General features: G+C 41.7%; 1 long non-coding RNA gene across 1 annotated transcript; it reads left to right on the top strand.

Moving 5' to 3' along the window:
- Positions 1-504: 504 nt before the first annotated feature.
- Positions 505-1,632, top strand: LOC144313519 (uncharacterized). The gene is made up of 2 exons (XR_013379160.1): positions 505-742; positions 865-1,632. It is a non-coding gene; the product is annotated as an uncharacterized LOC144313519 (long non-coding RNA).
- Positions 1,633-8,204: the final 6,572 nt, after the last annotated feature.

Raw genomic sequence — 8,204 nt, 5'->3', positions numbered from 1 at the left:
AATTTTGGTCTCCTTGACTTTTTTTAAAAGTTTTATTTATTTATTAAAGATTTTATTTATTTATTTATTTATTTATTTATTTATTTATTTATTTATTTATGAGAAAGAGTGGGAGTCAAATGGTGGAGGGGAGTGCGGGTAGGAGCAGAGGGAGAGAGAGAAGCAGACTCCTTCTTGAGCACAGAGCCCTATGCCAGGCTCCATCCCAGGGCCCTGAGATCATGACCTGAGCCAAAGGCAGATGCTTTACCGAATGCCACCTACGCATCCCATTACGTTTTATTTATTTAGGTAATCTCTTCACCCAACATGGGGCTCGAACTCTTGACTCCAAGATCAAGAGTCACATGCTCTTCTGACTGAGCAAGCCAGACACCCTGGTCTCCTTGATTCTTAAGTGTGAAGCTGAAATAATTCAACCACAATGATCTTTACTTTTGTTGAGAAAATTTTCAAATGGAGTTGCTTAATTTCATTTTAGGGCCTGTTATTTTCCTTTTCCTTTATAGGTACAGCAGGCAAATTCTCCTAATGCCTGGCCCTCAGGGAAGCCTACAGAGAGAGGCAATTTGGAAAACCCTGTTTTGGAACAGAGCAGCTCCTTAATAGCTCCCCGTGGAAGAGGGATTCCTGCTGCAAATGACATGACATCACAGGCACACAGCTCAGGTTGGAGCCAGGACAGCCATTCCTTCCTTCTTGAGGCTCTCGGACCTAGGCGATCCCTGGCCTGCACCACTAGGTGAGTACTCAGGTGCCTTGTTCCTCCATGTTACACTTGGGTTATTCTTTGGAAGTTACAGAGATACAGGGGCTGCCCGATATGTGTGTTTACTTTTCTTTTCATATTCTTTTGACTTTTAGGCTGACTTAATCTCCTTGGTTTTCCTGGTTTCTGGAAGAAAATGTGGCAGACATTATCATTGGCAAGTTCCTGCCATGCAGCATCAGTAAAATTTGTTTCTTCCCTTTTTTTTTTATCCTTTTATAAATTTAACCTCTTGCCAACAGATTTCGATCACCATGTACTTAGCATTACCTGTATGAAGGCCGAAGCAATATGAAGACAAGAATTTGTTTTCTTCTCTATTTGATTTTTAAATTATAGAAGACTCTAATGCTGTCAACTGGCAAATGTTTAGAGTTTAAGGTAAACATCATTCCAACTTTTATAATGTTTAGATTTTAAGGTAAACATCACTCCAACAGAAAACTAGTTTTGAAGATGAACTTTTTTTAAAACCTATTTTATAAAGAATTCTCCTGAACACATATTTTCAAATTTGAAAAAGAAAACAAGGGGTTCGTAGTTCAATGCAGCTCTGAATATTTAGGATTTCTTCCATTAACTGTTCTGCTTTGTGTCACTGCTGCATGAGGTGCTCCAAAAGACTGAACTGAGGACACCAGCCCTCTGAAAGGAATAGCTATGTGTTCAGGGAGGGAGGAAGTGCTAGCTGCTGGCTTGGGACTTCCCAGGTCACTAATTTTGAAACCCTCCAAACACTGACCTAAAGATCAAATTCTTGTCCTCAATAGCAAGGATCAAAATGTTGGAAGGCTGTATTCTGTTTCCTCATCTAGCACCAGGACTCTGTTGGGAGAGTTGCAATTAAATGGACTCTAAGTCCAGCTTGTTCTTTTCTTCCTCATCTGTCCAATTAAGAACATTATTTGATTTGGTGCATCTTAGCCATTCGTTTTGGTGGACACTTGTTTCTCTCATTAAAAAGACCAAAGACCATTCTAAGCTCGGAGTCAGCCAAGTAGGCAGAATAAGTATCTCATCATTCCACGTAGTAGTTGCCTTAGGAGCACTGGGTTCCAATCTATGCAGGAGTCTCTGTCATAAGTGTTGTTATGTACAGGAGCCTGAGCTTTGAGGGCAGCTGTGTGGCATAAATTGTACCTCGTGGACATCTTTGTACTACTTAGTCCAAGTACACTTACCCATGGTAAGAGCCTATGTGATACTGAGATAAAAAAAAAGAGAGAAGAGAGAAAAGAGGGAGGAGCAGAAGTTATCTTAATTCACTTCTCTTAATTCTCACTAGGAGAAAAGAGTGACTAAAATATAACCTGCATATATGAGCATTAGTAATATTAATAATAATACCTTTGATAACGAGGCCAGTGATTTCACAGTACTTTTATCATCCATTATTTTCTTGTACTCACCAAAATCTCAAGGACCCATAGAATGAATATTGACATGTCTTAAATTTTTCTTTGTTTCTCTTTTCTCTTTCTTCATCAACTTTCTTTGAAAATGAAGGATCTTGACCTGAGTGGTAGGAACTTACAAATTTTGAATGAAAAAAGCCTATATACTATTTCGGAGGCATTGTCTTTCCTCGTAGGTAGACAATAGCTCGCAATGTACTTTACAGGAGGTACAAAGGTAATGTGTACACAGTATTGTACATCATAGCAGAGTGATGTCAAAGGGCCTCCCATTTGTAGTAAACTGAATGAGAGAATTTATATCCAAAATCAAAAAGTGGAAAATTCTAGACTGGTTTCAAAGCATCACAGTTCAGAGATAGTTGACTCAGTTCAGAGATAGTTGACTCACAGAGAGTCTCCGCTCCGATGCATCTGAGCATACATAGTTCATATGATTAGATTGCGTGAATCTCTTTAAAATTTTGATCATTACAATTTATAAACAAAAACAGCCATTTGGAAATCTGACTTAAAATGAAAGTCTGAACATTTGTCTCAAATGCTGAGATAGCTCTCAAACTGTAGGCTCTTTGCCTTGAATATTAGGTAGGTCATCCTTTCCTTTTTTTTTTTTTTTTTTTTTAAGATTTTATTTTTATTTTTTTTTCTTTTATTTATTATTTATGATAGTCACAGAGAGAGAGAGAGAGAGGCAGAGACATAGGCAGAGGGAGAAGCAGGCTCCAAGCACCGGGAGCCCGACGTGGGATTTGATCCCGGGTCTCCAGGATCGCGCCCTGGGCCAAAGGCAGGCGCCAAACCGCTGCGCCACCCAGGGATCCCTCTTTTTTTTTAAAGACTTTATTTATTCATGAGAAGAGTGGGGAGGCTCCATGCAGGAAGCCCAATGTGGGATTCGATCCTGGGATTCGATCCTGGGATTCCAGGATCACACCCTGGGCCGAGACCACTTGAGCCACCCAGGGATCCCCACTTATCCTTCTTTAAATCTTGTCTTTCCCTAACTCATCCCCACCCCCACTCTTCCCAAAAGAAGACCTCTAACAGTTTTCATCCGTCTTTGTAGCACTCCATTCCTGTAAATGCCTTCTCCATGTTTTTGTTCTGTTTCATTTAGTTTGGAAAATGGTGGTATAGAGTATTTTTAATAATGTTTGATATAACGCTAATCCCGGCCAGCATCTGTGATCCCTTAAAAAAAAAAAAAAAAAAATATATATATATATATATATATATATATATAATGTATATTCATGTGTGTGTTCTGCAGTTGAAGTATAGAAGTAAAAACCTTAAAGTAGAAAACAAATGTCTCTTATTATCCAGTCCCCTCCACAGTTTTAGTTTAGAATGTTTCTCCTGTTCCTGTTAAATATTTCTTGTTTTGGTATGACACAATAAAACATGATGTCAGAGTATGTGTATGTGTGCATGTGTGGGGTAGAGGTAAGGGAGAGACTAGGTCAGATAGTAATATTTGCAATGGTGAAGAACCTACTAAATTAATGAATCTTCAATTAGCAGATCATTGAAAATATGGACTACTCACAGGAAGTCAAAAGGTGATGGCAATGAACGGTTATGGATCAGCATGACTGTTCCTGTTTGTTATTGCATTTACTCCTAGCATTCTTGCTATTGCAAGGCTGTCCTGTGAGTTTTATTGTGGAACTTTAGAAATGTCTGTGCAAAAGGGGTGCCTGGGTGGTGGAGTCAGTTGAGTGTCTAGCTCTTGATTTTTGTCTTAGGTCATGATCTCAGGGTACTGGGATCAAGCTCCACGTGGGGCTCCCTGCTCAGCAGGAAATCTGATTCTCCCTCTTCTGCCCCTCCCCTCCTATTTGTGCTCTCTTTCTCTCTCGAATAAATAAATAAAATCTTAAAAAAAAAAAAAAAAGCCAGGAACAAAATACTTAATGAAGTATATCAATATGGCTTTGGAATGATCTTGTTATTAGCAATAGTCATGCTATTAATTTCTGGTTGGAAGAATAATATGCTCACAAGATTTCTGAGCCTTAGAAGACCCATTTTGGTGTAAATTGGGCCAGAAAAGCACACGCGACTCAAGGATTGCTCAAGGGGCAGGTGCATAGGGTAGAGTTGCTTCATCATGAAAAGGGAGTATTTAAAGGGGAAACTGAGTGCCCTTGATCTATAATATTTGGTTAAGTTTATAAAAATGGCTTCTGTCTGGGACGTCTGGGTGGCTCAGGGGTTGGGTGCCTGCTTTCGGCCCGAGGCATGATCCCGCGGTCCTGGGGTCAAGTCCCGCATCGGGCTCCCTGCATGGAGCCTGCTACTCTCTCAGCTTGTGTCTCTGCTTCTCTCTCTCTCTCTCTCTCTCTGTCTTTCATGAATAAATAAATAAAATATTTTTTTAAAGGCTTCTAACCTCTCCATGATCAGGTACAAATTGTGCTAATGATGGATTACTAAAAACCCTCAGTAGCCAATCAGTGCTTACTCCTTACCTCTAAGTTTTTTCCTAGAGAGGATCTTTTTGAAGGCCACATAGTACTCCAAGTCTCCTATGATTCCATCTTAAAATGCTTTTTATTTATTTATTTTTTATTATTTATGATAGTCACACACAGAGAGAGAGAGAGAGGCAGAGACACAGGCAGAGGGAGAAGCAGGCTCCATGCACCGGGAGCCCGACGTGGGATTCGATCCTGGGTCTCCAGGATCGCGCCCTGGGCCAAAGGCAGGCGCCAAACCGCTGCGCCACCCAGGGATCCCTGTGATTCCATCTTAGAAACACTTGCTGCTTAGTTCATAAAAAACAGAGAGTAGGTGTGGAGTCAACTATAATATTTCTTTTCTAGAATACTTTGGCCTTCCAACTTTAGCTGAGCGAAAGGGGAAACACAACGTTAGCCATAAACTCTAGTTTTTGCTGGGCAGAGTGTCCATATTTTTAGGTAGCTGTGGTTGGTTGGGGAAAAAAATAAATGAGCTCTTGGACTGTTCTGAGGTCAAAAGGGATCTCATGATCAAGAAGTATAATCTACATCTTGGTCTTAGTGTTTGGGGCAAAAATAGTGCCTAATGTTATAGGGCATTGCGTATTCTTTTGTTTGAGTGTAGTTTGTGGTTGGACTCTATTAATGAAAACACACAGCGGTAGACAAGAGTATGTGTATGTGTGTGTGTGATCGGGGGTTCAGTGCTGTTTTTCAATGGCCTGTCGGGGATAGGCTTGATGAAGTGTGTTGAGTTGTTTCTTCTTTGTCTTCTGTTCTCTCCCTCCACAGCAAGACTGGCAGAACAACAACACACATGTATACAGGTTTCCAGTAGTATCTCGGAGCTGTAGGACAATGAGAACTAACCTGCTGGTTTCCACCCTCCTGCCCCTCTGATGGCTTCCAAATCCAATGTTGGTAAATTTTGGGGCAGAAAGTGATAATTTGGAAAAGTGCCAAAACCCACTGTAGTTTTTCCTGGCAGTTTTCCTTTGGTGTCATTGGTAAGCTCTGCATTTCACTGGAGTGCTACCACGCTACCATTACAGTATCCCACAGATCACTTTTTTGTTTGGCCCACTTTTCTTCTATCTTTGGAAGAAGCCATTTTCTTTCTGTAGGGATAGTTGGGTTTAAATTCTATTAAAGCTAGAATGCTTTCCCTTAGGGGCCATTCACTTCCTGTCTTATGCCTAATAGGTTCCTTTGGATTTTCTTTGATTCTTACATAAAAAGCCTGGGATGATCATGCTGGAATATTCTCTTGAGGTAGCTGTGTTGCAGAGAACAGGCAGCATATTGGCTGTTTTAGCCTCCCATCCTGTTGTACAAGCCGGCCTCCCTCCATTTTGTCAGTGCTCACACAGCTTTTCCTTCTCTTTCCCACTCTCTTCTACATAACTTGTGTTGGAGCAAAAGACTCCATTCCAGATCCATTCCAGAGTTGCTACGAGAAACTTCCCCACTCACTGGATCTTTTTCCTATCTCAGTAAAATGGCAGTGGAAGAAAGCTTTACCCGATCAGGGCTGAAAGAAATACCCACCTAGAATATTTGATTTTCCTTCTGATTTTCTGCCCTCTACCCTCCACTTTCAAAAATTTCCCTTACAATCATTTTACATGTGTGAAATTTTCCTCGATTGGTTTTAAAGGAAAGTAAAAACAAAAGCAGCCTACATTGGTTTAATATGGGAAGTCAAAGATAATAGACTTTTCCTGTTCCTGGGCAATAGCCTTCAATATTAAGATTGCTGACCTTATCTTTCCTTGGTAATATTGTTGGTACTTAGCTCTCCAAATCTAAAAACAACTTAGTGTAATATGTACCAAGTACAAAATCATTAAGTTTCTCTTCTGATGGAATATAAAGTGGCTTTCAATCTTTTTTGGAAGTAGGTTTCTCATATACTATTTTTGTGTCAGTTGGTGAATACAAACCTTTGGTGGGGCTCAGCAGAAATGTCCAAATTCCTGATCTGTCCAATGGTTTTATAAAACTCCAGTTCAGGTATGTTTGTTTGTCTTTAAAATATTGTTACCAGTTGTACTCTGGTTTCTCCAAAAGAATAGCTGGCAAGCTCACCAATGAGATTGGCGGATAAGGAAAAGGTACATATTAGAATGTGAGAATTGATACCCATTTCCTCATGTTATATTGAACCTAGGTTGTTAGGTTTTGTTTGAAATCTGCCACAAACCAGACCAGCGTGGATCTTTATTTTATTTCTGATTTTAGTTTTTGGGGAGGTGTCAGTGAAGGTAATTCTCATTTTATGTTGGTACCAAAAAAAGCAAGCTGATTGGACATTCAAAGGTATTTTTGCAGAGCTACTCTTCCGATGGAGGGGGAAAAAAAGAAAGCCTCATTTAGAAATTAACATTTCTCAAAATGTGTTCCTTATTATTCTAAATGTAAATTCCTCCAAATTATTCTAAAACTTTGAGATGAATGGAAGAAAGCATCTACACAAATAGTTGTTGAGCGCCCGCCAAACTCGATGCCTCTGGGGTTGCTGCTTTATCATTCTAGGTGCCGGGCAGGCACAATTTTACCGCTAAGAGCTGTTGTGCGCCATTTAGACTCCATTCCATTTTTCTCTGTGGCGATCCAGTTCGTGTCTTACAGCTCCCGTCTGGGAGCCGATAATATAATGAATTGCCTTGACTCTCGCTTCAATCCACTTTCCTCGCTTAATATGCAGCCCAAAGTTTTGCTGCTCGCTGTCAGATGGTAGTGCTAGACTTTCACACTGCTCCCAAAGCCTCCGCTGGGGCTGTTTCTGAACACGGAGTTACAAACTTTAAGAAGCAGGCAGTTCCAGACGGAAATCCACGCCGGGATTTGAACTCTGCTTCTGGCTTCCGTCAACTGACATAGTTGCCCTTTTGCTCAAACTCGCAGCTCCAGTTCGCACTCGGGAGAGCTCCGCTGGGTGTCTGCTGCTTTGCCGCGGCGGGGACGCGTGTGGGGGCCACAACCCGACTCTCCTCCGATTCCCTGCGCCTTTTTCAGAACCAAGGCAAACCCTCACTAGGGTCCCGCGGCGTAAAACGTTTTCCCCCAGAAGGAGTGGGGAAAGGAAGGAGCCGAGCCCCATCTTTTGTTTGTTTGTTGAGTTTTGTATTTCGGACACTGAGGGGAAGCAAATTGCGAGAAAGGAAGGGCTGTCCTCCCAGCAAACGTTTCCCCCTCTTAGCAAGCCCTCCAGGCCTCGGTTCCACATTTTGCAGTTGACTGCGTGGATTTTAATAGGTTGTTCCTTTATTTTCGGGCCCAATCCATGCACACTGTACAAGCCGGATAAAATGAGAGCACATCCTCTGCCATTTTCAGGCGGTTTGCCCTGGCAGCCCTGCCCCCCTCCTTGGCTGCCGCAGCCGCTGGAGTTAAAGCTGAGCGCCGAAACTCCGCCTGATCCGTTGGGCGGGAGATCCAGTCCACGTTTGCCAAGTGCTGTGCGGTCGGGGATGGCGATAAGAACTCTCTTGTGAGGGAGTGAGCAAGACTTTAGTCCGGTTTCCATGTCAACGATTCAGTCCATATTTG

This window comes from Canis aureus, chromosome 5, assembly GCF_053574225.1.
Source record: "Canis aureus isolate CA01 chromosome 5, VMU_Caureus_v.1.0, whole genome shotgun sequence".
In the NCBI taxonomy this organism is placed as follows: Eukaryota; Metazoa; Chordata; class Mammalia; order Carnivora; family Canidae; genus Canis; species Canis aureus.
This window is presented reverse-complemented; position numbering and strand designations above follow the sequence as displayed.